Consider the following 11,574-nt stretch of genomic DNA (forward strand, 5'->3'; position numbering starts at 1 on the left):
TATGGATATATAGGTCTCAGAATTTGGATAAGGCTGATCTAGAGGTTCAAAAGAAATATTCCTACTTATGTAAATGATTAGCTTTTTGTTTATAAATTGTAACATAGCTTATAAACATCAATTTTTCAGAGTTGGCAAAATAAACAAGGGAAGTTTTAAATAAGACTTAAAGGAGGTTGTTGCAAATGCAATAAAAATTGTTGATTCTGGCTCAGAAATAGGAATCATAACAGATCCATCTGACTATTTGGACAGTCGAGCTCCTTTGCCTTTAGCTGTCATCACCTATGATCAACATTCCCAAGACTTCTGAGAAGCATGTGTATTATTAAGGTTAGGACAGACTTTCAGAGCTTCTGAGATCCAGATGGTTGTTGCATGTGTATGTAGAAAGAGTAACATAATTAACTGAAGAAGCATTTTATGAAAAAGCATGGGAGGAATGTAAGCTATGACTATTTAAGATGATTCATCAAGGTCTCTCTTATTTTCTTTGGCTCTGTAGCAAATGCACCTTAGGCATCTGGTGGGAGGCATTTTCATTTTACATTAAGTAATCCTACTTTATTTATTGGATAATGGGTTCTATAACATTCTGCACAAAAATCAGAGGAAAATACCATTTCAGAAGTTCACGATTTCCTTACATATAAAGTTTTCTTTCACCAATATAACTTAAGACCCATGATAAATGCCCACACGAATAGCTGTCCTCATTCAAGGAGTTTATTATAATTTTTTAGTAGTTATGCTAAGGATGGTTATCAATTAGGGATTGCGTTTGGCATGATGTAACAGAAAACTGACTGCAGTGGTTTAGCCAAAAATGAATTTATTTTTTGCATAATGTAAGAACTATTGAGACAAATGGCCCAGGTCTGAGGTAGCAGCCCCTTGAGACCACTCATGTCTTAGTCCTCTTATAGCTTTATGCCCCATCATCCTTGGTGTGTGGTTCTCATACTTATGATTTCATGATGGCTGCTTTAGTTCCAGACCACATTCCAGGCGTAAAGAAAGAACAAGAAAGAGTAGGAGAATTGCTTATCTCAGTAATACAAAGCATTTCTAGAAACTCCTAGCAGAATATGGCTTATATCTCATTGACCAGAAATGTGTCACATAGCCATCATTGCTGGAAGGGAGGCTGAAAAATGTTGATTTTAGTTGGCAAATTGCCAATATGTACAAAGTCTGTAAGAAAGAAGGGGAGAGTAGATATTAGGTGGGCAAATAGTGGTTCTAACAAAATGGTTTTCCACTGCTATTTTACCTTTCTTCCCCAAACTACACCCACCATTGCTAGATTTTGTTGACTTATACCATTGTCTACTTAAACACTAAAATGTTAGTGATATATTTCTCCAGAGTAATTCTTTGCATATAAAATGGAATTAGAGTATGTATAATAGTCTCTCTGGGGACCCATTTTTATGATAGGAGCCATTTTCAGTGAAAAGATTGCCAAATTATCTCCTTAATAATACTGCCAAATTATTTCACTACTAAGAAAATTATTGTATTAATTTTCCTGATTAACTAACTTTGAAAAGTCACCTTTTGATCAATGCCATGTAAATGAAATTTTTCCTTGGACCGGAGAAATCATCTTTGCCATATATGATTATAGGTATATTTTAAAAAATAGATGAAATGTATTTTTTCTTGCACCTGATAATGCTCAGGTTGTTAAGGGCAATTTTAATTCTCCTGTAGCTCAGTCACAAAAGTGATATCTCTGGCTTCATTAGCGATAGAATGACTTGCTTTTTTTACGATTTAATTCCTTGCTGAATTTCATTGGCATGCTCTTCCTAAAGAGCAAAGCTACAACGGACAAACTTCCCAGATTGCTAAATTTCATTAAAACAAGAGTCTTCTGGGAAGGAGACAACTTGAAAAGAAGTTCAACATTTGATTACTGCTGTCATCAACTCCTCCTGTCACAGATGGAAATGTAAAAACAAGTCAAATGGAAGCTCATGGCATTTCAAATAAGAAATCATGGTTGATTTCTTATTTACCAAAGGAAAAAATCTAGAGGCAAAATGTTATTGCAACGGACATAATCTAATTTTAAAATTGGTTTGTTATTATTAATTAAGTGGAGAAGTTTTGGATGTGTCTTGACAAACATTTTAGCAGTAGAAGACTTCAATGTTGATGGTTTCTTTTTAAAAGACAGTCATTAGAATTGTTTTGCTGTTGTTAAGTAAAGCAGTATTTAAAAGTACAGAGGAATAGCAGACATAAGAAAATGCAGCAGGAGATGAAGGCAGAAGGAAAAAGACGTCTTAGGTGAATTTTGATTTACTTTGTGTTTAATGAGCAATCTAACTTCACAAAGCTTTTTTTTCAGAGTCATTTCTTGATATTGAATAGCAGTGTATTTAACTGAGGGGAAAGACTGATGTCTGGGGACAATGTATTTTACACTGTAATATTGTTTTAAAAGGGATAACTTAGAAAATTACATTTCCTAGGGAACTTAGAATTAACACAGAGAATTAAATAAAATTAACTACTTAGTTACTTTCTCCCCCAACAGCTGTTTAATTCATTAGTGGTCTGATAGATCTTTTAATTAAGGGCATCAAAGTAACTTGTCAATTAAGACTTTTTGCTGGAGGTATAGTCTCCATTATCAAAAGAAAATAAATGATTGAAATAGCTCTTGAGATAATTAACACAGACAGACAGACAGACACGCACATGTTGTAGCAGGTGCTGGACTAGTACCTGGCCTCCTACTGTGAGCACCTGTGACTCCGCAGCAGGGTTTTCTCTCATGCGCTCAGTCTGCCCAGGCTGGGAGTTCCAGGCAGCGATGGCCCTAGAAGCAGCCTTCATCAATGATGATGGGAATTGGAGGATAAATACCCCGGTTTCCTTGGGTGGGATAATTCTTAGGTGAGTTTACACCTTCTCCCAGAGGTGCCTAAGAGAATTGAGGCCCAGCTGATTCATTAGTACACCCTTTATTAGCTCCCTTCATTTCCTGGTTTTACTTCCTCTCTCCCATAATGATGCTTCCTAAGACCACCTCACAAATAAAATACTTACCCTCAAATTCTTGTCAAGTGGTTTCACTAGCATGGCGGTGGTTCGTTTGGTGGCTCTCCAGCTGCATTGGAGGCAGATACCACAGCAACTATAGAGGCACATGCAAGAGAAAATACAGATTAAGATAGTGATTCCCAAAATAAGTAACAATTTTTTCCACCAAGAGCCCCATGATCAGAACCATTGATTTATTAACTCCCTTAGGCTGGGCGTCGGATCACTCAGGGCGTTCATTTGTATCCTCATGTGATTTAATAAAGATGACACATCAGCAGGCTTATCAAGTACGAACACACGAAACTCTGGATAATGGCACAAGGGCCTCCTTGTGAGGCAGTAATAACGACCAAGGCCATTCTATTTTGGAGGACAGCTTTTCTCATTAGAGATATTTCAGTGTTCAGCAAAGACAGGCTTTGCTAGCTATCATTTAAGGCTTGTTGGGCTTCTATGTGTGCTGTAACATCCTCCAGGCCAAAGGAGGGGATAAAGATGGCAGTCAAAAGATCAAAAGATCATACCAGTGAAAAACAGAACATGACCATCTGGCCCGGAGGAGAGAGAGGTTGGCAATTTTTGTTACCACGGGGTGAATTCTCCCCTGTGCTCAGGGAAAACCCAGGGTGCACCAGCCCGACTACCCAGGTGGAAGCCAGAACCAAAGATGTGTGCCACACCACCACTGGGCCCCATTTGGGGCTACTCAGTAAATACCTGGGCAGTGTGACCAGTCAGTGCCAAACCAGTCGCTATCCTTGAATGTGACTGAATAACTGCGTAGATCTGGTAACATTCATCCCATATTCGTGGTGCAATTGGGTTTGTTCTGTTTAGGGTGATTTTTCTGTCCCTAACATAGCGGTGCCTGGGGGCTCATATGTCCATAACCTGAGGTGAGCCACATGAACCCATCCCAAGTCTGAGCATAGCCACCAAGGCTCTGATGGTAGTGTTTTCAGGACTCTTATGGTCAGCAGTTGATGAGCTACCTGTGTAGTTTGATTGACAAAAAAAGAATACCCATGCCCAGTGTTATTGATAGTGTGTGCTCTAGGTTTCTGGATCAGTATTGATAATATCAAATGAATTAAGAGCACTAGTTCTAGCTTGTCCTTCCCTGATGTGCTGCTTTAGGGCCTTCCAGTTCCCTCCCTGGAGTGGTGATACCCACCTGGCAATCCTGAGGAGCTAGAGAGGAATGGCTGCTTACAGACCCAATAGTTGGATTGCTTCCTTTGCTGGACATATGAATGGGCCCCCTGTAGAAAGGTATTTCCGTCAGGTGCTCATATCGTGACTGGACACCACAGGAACAGCAGAAGTCTAAGGTCAAAAAGACAGATATGTAATAGGAACTTGTATGGGAAGGTCTTCCCCTTCTATAAGAATTATACTTGTGGCCTCATCCTTAGAGGTTAATATGGCTGCAGCTGTACGAATTTGACCAGGTTGAGCATACCATGCATGTTAGCCGGGGGAGGCAGCACTGTCAGGCATGAGGAGATGGACTGGGGCCAGGATATGCCAGACTAGGACCCACCTTCTCCCCTCTTTCAGTGGTACATGTTCCATTCCAAGTATAGTGCATTTCCACAGGTCCAGCTTGCAGCAGGAAGATGGGATCCCAGTGGAGATTGAGTAGTTTCCCCCTTACCCAGGGGTTGGAAGTAACTCACTCATCTCAGTGGGATGTCCCCTTGCAAATTCCAGTAGACAACACCTTTCCCAGGTGTGATGGGGCTTAGCGTTCTCAGCAGCATAGCACGTTCATTGACGGTGAGAGTTGGGGCAATGGCTATCTGCTGTGACTTCCTTACCTTTACAGTGTTGGGCGCCTCGGCAGAGTCCCCCAGTCTGGCATATGGGGCAACAGGACCTACTGGTTGATCATTCAAATCTATTAAAGTCTGGGACAGTACTTTAGTCCCCCAGGCCAAGGTGGTTTTACCTATTAGTAATTTAATCCGCTTCTTTAATATTCCATTTTTCCTTTCTGCCAACCCTGCTGCATGCAGGTTTAGGGGAGATGGAACCTCCATTCGATGGCATGTTCTTTTGCCCAGTCTTGCACATTATGACCTTTGCAATGTGACCCCCAATCACTGTCTTTTTGACAAGCATGTCTGTACATGGTGCTCAGCTTCTTTAATCCTCTAATGATGGCAGCCTTGTTTGTGTGGTGACAGGGGAAAGCTTGGGTTAGGCTAGGTACAGTGTCCACACAAACCAATGCATATTTAGAACACTCACTCAGAGGGAGGGAGCCAATATAATCAATTTTTCAGCTCTCACCAGTTGGGAACTCCCATGAATGGCCTCAGACTCCTTTGGCAGTTGCCTTGGGCATTGTTTAGAACACACAGGACATGCTGTTACTGCATTATCTAAGCACTGTATTTCAAAGGCAATCCAGCATCCTTGGCAATGCACCATCCCATCCGGGCATGACAGTGGCCACTCTTTCTATGCACCCAATCTTCTGTATCTACTCAAGTGTCGGTTACTAGGGCTTGTACCCGAGCTAGGGTACTTGACTGCCAGGGGGTGTCAGTGCTTTATGAGCCAAGACATGGAAGACAGTGAGGACTGCCTCGGGCTCTTGCAGGGGAATCCAAAAGTCTTTCCACATATCCTGACCCTTCCAGAGTTTATTCATGATCATCCACCCCTTGGCTTTCCATTCAAGACATAGGGTTAATTCCTTTAGAACAGCCTGACTGTCAGTGCAAAGGGTTAATGGCCAGGGCTCATGAATGATCACCAGTCAACACTCTTGAGTTCAGCCCATTGGCTGCTATGGTTTGTTCCTGTTTCTATCCAGATGGTGTCAGTGTTGGAGAAGATAACCACTGCGGTCCATGTGGGCCGATTGCCCAGACTAAACCAAACTGTATACCAGGCATCAGTGGGAATTTCCCCCACTCCCTCTCTACAGGCCACAAGGACCACCACAAGAACAGGGACAGGGGCATTTGGAGGATCTACATACTCTAGAGAGCCTAGTAGCACCCACATTTCTAGAGACAATGGGCTGGCGGACAGGGTGCTTCTCTGCTGCAAATAGCCGTGTCACTTAGTCGACATGGGAGTTTGAGCTACGGCAGAGATGCGTCTATGGAACATATTCTCAACCCACTCCTTGATAGGAAGGGAAGTTCTTACCTTGATAGGCTGTTACTTCATCAAATGCTTTACATGGACAAGCGCTGTGTACATTGCTGGGAGCTATTTCTCTATGGGGATATATCAGATTTCTACCCCCTTCCAGAAGTGGGACCAAAATCCTGGGGGTATGATCTCCTTCTGTCATCTCTGCCACTATGGCCAACTCATACTTCCAGAGTCACTCAAAGGGTAGCCCTGCTTGTGAGATGCCCAGAGCTTTAATCTGCTTCACTAGTATTTTTGCCTTCTCAAAGGCAGCTTGCTGCTCTGATCCCCAGTCCCACATGTGCCCTTTCTTTACCAGGTGATATAAGGGACAGAGGCACTGTGCCTGGTGGGGAATAAGAGTCCTCCAAAACCCCAAATTCCTGCAAAGGCTTGCACCTCTTTCACATTCCTGGGGGTTGGATAGGCTTGCACCTTGTCAATCACAGCTTCTGGGACAACAAGTGTTTTACCTGAACATATGACACCCAAAAACTTTACAAAGGTGCCTGGGCCTTGAATTTTCTGTGGGTTCACCACCTATCCTCTCCTTCGCCAGATGTTCCAGCAAAGTCTGCAGGGTGTCCTACAGCAGAGGCACATCTTCAAGTGTTAACATTATGTCATCAATGCTATAAAATGGCCCATTTTACTGATGTGGGGAAAGAGAACAGGAATAGGTCTTGGGCTACCATTCCATGACATATTGTGGGGCTGTGAGGTAGTCTTGGGGAAGTACTTGAAAGGTCCATTGTTGCCCTTTCCACGTGAAGGCAAATTGATCTTGTCACTCAGAAGCCAGGGGTATACTCAAAAAAGCATTTACTAAGCCCAGCATTTACTAAGCCTAGGAGCATGGTACACTCCTAGGACCATGGCCAAAGTATCTAAGTTGGCAATTTGGGCACAGCCGCACGGATGGGGAGGCGCTACCTTGTTCAATTCTTGGTAGTCCACAGTCATCTGCCATGAGCCATCTGGTTTTTTACTGGCCATACTGGACTGTTGAAAGCACTGTGGGCAGGGCATACAATACCCACTAGGTGCAGCTCTTGGGTAGTTTCTCCTATTTCCTTATGCCTCGCAGGCAATTTATATTGTTTGACAGTTACCACTCTTCGTGGGAGTGGTAGAATTACTGGTTCTCATTTGGCATTTCCCCTCAGCACTGTTTTGATTACTGTAACCTGTTGGCAGAATTCACTGAAAGGGGTTTGCAGAGTTTGACCTTGTAGGATATCAGTGCCCAATACGTTCTCTGGTATTGAAGAGATAAAAACCTTGTATTCTCATGGGAGAGAATGCCCAATTTGCAGTGTCAAGGGATCTTTCTGACCGTAACCTTTTGCCCTCCATAACTATTGATGACACTGAGGGGGCTAGAAAACTTCTGAGGGTTACCATGTGTTAGAGTACATTTGGTTCCAGTATCAACCAGAGAGGTCACTTTTCGTTTATTTCTGGAGGACCAGTGAATAGTGAGTTCAACATGAGGCCTACAATCGCCCCCAGTGGCCCTCACCTGGAGGCAGTCTTGGCCTGCACCCTATTCCCAGGGCATGGAAGGCACCCCCCTCAAAAGGGACTGTATCCCTGAGGCCTCTGCTGGAGCAGGCGGGGCATCAGGGTTGGTAAGGGCAGGCGGGGCAGGTGTTAAGGCTTTCCATAGGCCGCCCAACACACCATCCGGTTGCTGGTCTGTCTTTTCAGGTGGGGTCCCAGCAGCAATGAGATCAAACTACATTTGCTTCCAAGTTACTTTTACCAGACCCTTTCCAGCCAATTAAGGTAGTTTGGCTTTTCAAGCTCCCTCTCTGTCTCAAGTCTTTCCCACAGCCTGTACCCATTCCCAGGATTTGTCAGTTTCCCCTAGACAGCAATGGCTTGCCCAACATCATAAATGTCTCATCCCATGACTGGGCTCAGCATGGATACCAGGTGCTGGGGGTAGACTGGAGTATCTTGGCTTTCATTTCCACAGTGAATGTGGCCTGAACAGGATCTTCAAAGACATGGGTGTATATGGCCTGTCTCATTCCCAATTCCCTAAGAACTTGTTGTACCTCCTCTATAGATTTTCAGGGTCCCATGTGCCCAGGGAGATTCCCCTCATTGGGCCAAGCTTCTCTGCAGGCTGGAATAATCCAGTTTATAAGGGAGTGACTACCTTGAACTCCCTGAGCACCATGCAGGCAGGTGCTGCTGGAGGGCAGGGTGTGTGGTGATGTTGCTCATTTTTTCTGCCGCCTGCCGTGTCAGAGAAATGCCATAACCTCCTCCCTCCCCCCCATATCTCATAGCCACACTAACCATGCCTGGATACTTTCCCTGGCCTTTTGCTGAAACTTGGCAGTTGTATCAATAAGCTCAGGGGGAGTATATTCTCTCATCATGAGTGTTTCTTGAACTGGGGGCTGCTCTGATGGTGCGGGTTGCTGTGGCTGTGCGTTTGGTTTCCTTTGTATTAGGGGTCGGGCTGCGCCAGGCGTTTCGTCCGTTTCCCTGTCAATCACCACAACATCCTGTTCTGTGCTCCCCTCACTTTCCCAGGGATTCCACCTCTTGGCATCCCAATCAGGCTTTGTCATAGGCACTCATACCTTACTCATAGGCACTCCATGGCAGCTTGTGCCCCCCTAGCTTTGCAAAATGTCACGCTAAACTTTCCAACTATTTGCTCTCTCACCTTGTCTGCCAGCCTGAAGCTAGCAGAGTAGTGGACAACTGTGTGTCCTTCTCTAACCTCACCACTTCTTGCAACTCTCAAACTCGAGCTTCAACTTCTAGTTGGACATCAGTGACCAGCCGAACTGCCCACAGTAGAGACCAGCTCATTGCGGCAACCATTCTTTTCCTTCTTTGCCACAGTACACTATGCACAGTTCTTCAAACAAGTGCATTAAAGCAGCTAGTGTTTTAGGGCATCCCCATATTCACGCAGCAATCCATAAACATTTAACATATGGGCCACCCCTTCCTATATAGAGGTCAATGGCCAATTCAGGATTTCCTCCACAGATGCCTCTTTCCCAAGACCCATTTCTCTGGTCTCTTGGCTGGCTCGCCAATTGTTCACAAATTCACCCCTATATACAGAGGGCAAGGAGAAACCAAAGAAAAAGGCAGGCCACCCTGGATTGGTAGGTGGCGAGTTTAATAAACAAGGGAATTCATGTACAAGGTTTATCTAGGGCAGCTGCAAGATGAGTGGATCTCCGCCCACCAGAAATTTAAAAGTTATAGGGGCCTTAACTGAGTTCAGTCCCATATACCATCCAGATGGTCTCACCAACACATTGCTCTCTCAAGGCTGCCTCCTTGAAAACGGTTCCCGCTGTGGGAATGGTGAGTGAAACGTGCATTCCAATGACAGAGGAGAGGTGAGGAGCCTCCTATTGCCTGGGTCCAGCTTGTAGGTCAACCAGCGGTCACATCCTCTCAATGACCTCCTCCAACAATGCCCTATGGTAAACAAGGTCAATTGTAAATTCAAACCCTAGAGGAAAGGTTTACACTAGAAAAGATTTGTAAGACCTTTAAAATCTGAAGGATTTGTGTTGTAATATATGCTGAGAGTGCTAGACCAGAGAGAAAGGAACATGATTTTAAATAAGTTTAGATTTATTAATTTGAGGTTCTTTAAAGAGACTTTGCCCTAGCTTGAGCAACTAAAGAAGCTTGGTTTGTTAACTAAAACTAGCCTAAATGGAAGCCTATATTGAGTGAAGTTTGAGATGCCAGAAATTACTACATCCGCTGTAGAGGAAGGAATCCAAATGTTTGGGAAGAGAAGGCTCAGAAGACTTTCTCTTTTACTAAAACACCAAGAGCTACATTAATGGGGAGGACACCACCTTCCCTGAAGAATTCTGTAGCAGCTGTCTTAGGTTTGGAAAGAAGAAAAAGGTAGGATGCTGCCAGTAAAATGAATTACCTGATTCAAACAAAGATCCCTAAATTACTACTGACTATATGGACATGATTACCAAGACAGGGCATGACCCGAGGAATCAGAATGGTTTGAATTTTGCTGACTTTTGGAGATAGTTAACTGATCATGCAATATCTAGGACTGAAAAAGATGGACAGTCCACAATGTTCCTACCTTGAGCTGTTTAAACAAAAGTACTGTAAGCTGACTTGAATCATCAAAATTGAATTACGGTCTCTCCTCAAACTAAAATGAGAGCCAGTTCATAGACCTTCACCTCTCTAATGGAAGAGTGGCCAGGTACACTTGGGGAAGACCCATTACATATACATATTTCAAATCTTCCTCTTGTCTTCTCACAAGCCTGCAGCCATTTACTAAAGTAATAGTGTACTGGAGAAAGTGATATACCCAGACCTTCACAGATTTTTTTAAACATATTTCCCCCCAAAGTAGCAGATTCAATGCAATGGAGTACCACAGGTCAGAATGGGAAATTAAGGTGTTCAGGTAAGCGGAGTTTGGGCCCAAATCCATGTCTCATAGTGGGCCTAGTAGGTCTGGGAAAACTTTCAGTGGTTACTTCCTCAGTTTCCAGTTAATAATAGGAATAAACATATCCAGCAACTGACAGAATCCCCACATTCACTCTCTAGTGAAGGCTCTTATGGTAAAAAAGGCCATGTGGGAGCTCCTGGAATTCCCCATTATTATCCAAATAATAAATCAAAGTCAATATCTGATCACTGGGGGAATTACAGAGATTAGTGGCACCATCAAAGTCTTAAAAGATGCAGGCAAGGATGAGGATACTTTTATACACCTATTTAAATCAACAATTTGGCCTCTACAGACAGGTAGCTCCCATAGGACAGTGCATTGTAATAACCTTAATCAAGGGAAACTGCAATTGCAGGTGCTAGTCCAGATGTGGTGTATTTAGTGAAGCAAATAGAGCAAATGGTGTCTATACGACTTGATCCGGTGAATAGATTTTTTAATTTGAGTTAATAAGCCGTTTGCTTTTGCCTTATTGGCATAGCAGTATGCCTTCATCTTGCCTGAGAGTTATAGCAAGATTTCAACTCTCTGCCATATTATCAATTATATTGATGGCATCATGTTGATAGTTCCCTGATGAGGAAGCTATAGCAAGATGCATTGATTAAACAAATGTGTAAAAGGAGGTGTGAGTAAACTCTATGTAGGCTATGTTGGGTATGGTTAATTTTATAATTTAGTCTAAGAGTTGGCAAACTTTTTCTCTAAAGGACCAGATAGTAAAATATTTTAGATTTTGCAGGCCAGGAGGCAAAATCAAGGCTATTAGGTAGGTACTTATATAATAATGGAGAAAACAAATTTCCATGACATTTTAGTTGATGAAATTAAAAATATAATAATAATAATTGGGTACAGCTTTTTGTAAT

This window comes from Diceros bicornis, chromosome 14 (genome assembly GCF_020826845.1).
Source record: "Diceros bicornis minor isolate mBicDic1 chromosome 14, mDicBic1.mat.cur, whole genome shotgun sequence".
Lineage (NCBI taxonomy): Eukaryota > Metazoa > Chordata > Mammalia > Perissodactyla > Rhinocerotidae > Diceros > Diceros bicornis.